A 994-nucleotide genomic window follows, 5' to 3' on the forward strand; every position below is an offset into this window, starting at 1 on the left:
TTATCTTTATAAATAAATATATAAAATTATCAGCAATCTGTTTTTATCTCTCTAGTGAACCCTGTCTAACACAAGGGGCATAGGGAAAAGGCTACTGTATACAAACATTCCTGGGCTGACGACCAGGTAATATGGCAGGGGCCAAACTAAATACAGGGATACATATGGTATACAACTAAAGAGGAGGTGAGGAAAGGGGAAAAAATGGGTAGTGGGGGCACAGGGCACTAACCCACCCAAGGTGAGGGTATTGTTTATATCTCCATAGGGAAAGAGGGACCAGACTTCAACTCAGTGCTCCAAGATGTGAATGCAACATGCCGGCATGGGGTAGGGAACCAGTGGAGAGATCTGAAGAGCCGGCACCAATCCCAACTACTATGTGGACACCTGCTCCTCCCCCCAGAAGAATTTATTTCAAAGGACGGCATTGAATCTGCAGCTCCGGGAGAGGGACATATTTGATCAGAGCACACGGGAGCAGATGAAGGGGGAGGAGGAGAGAGTGGATCACATCCTGGCCCACCAGGGCTTGAGGACAATGTTCCTGATTGGAGCAGCCAGTCCACAGAGAGGACCACATGGCCAGCCCCACTATGAGACATGACATCCCTCACTGATCCATAGCCCTACAGGGTACAACACCGGAGACACAGTGTGGGAATTGCGCCCGATCTGATCCTGCCACACCAAGGTAAAACACTAAGGGGGTGCAACAGAACAGCAAGGTTATGGAGCGGCGAGGTTCACAGGGCATGCTGAAGGTGGACTTTGGGGCCAGGCCTTGGTGCTCCAACAGACTGGACTGGAAAACACTCCTAAAGGTCAATGAACAGTCCTTGAACTAACTACAAGCTTTTCTTTCTTTCTTTTTCAAGCTTTTCTTTCTTGTTGTGTTATTTCTCTTTTTTTTGTCATTGGCTTGTTGTTGTTGTTTTGTTGTATATTGTTGCTTGGTTTTGCTCTGTCTTGTTTTTGTGCATGTTATTATCTC

At 47.0% G+C, this 994-nt stretch overlaps 1 protein-coding gene across 1 annotated transcript in view; it reads right to left on the reverse strand.

Moving 5' to 3' along the window:
* SPTSSB (serine palmitoyltransferase small subunit B) overlaps nucleotides 1-994 on the reverse strand; it is a 58,027-nt gene that overhangs the window by 41,858 nt on the left and 15,175 nt on the right. The gene's annotated exons all lie outside the window — the stretch shown is intronic.

This window comes from Echinops telfairi, unplaced genomic scaffold, assembly GCF_000313985.2.
Source record: "Echinops telfairi isolate 266 unplaced genomic scaffold, ASM31398v2 ScPeMD7_7420;HRSCAF=8458, whole genome shotgun sequence".
Classification (NCBI taxonomy): domain Eukaryota; kingdom Metazoa; phylum Chordata; class Mammalia; order Afrosoricida; family Tenrecidae; genus Echinops; species Echinops telfairi.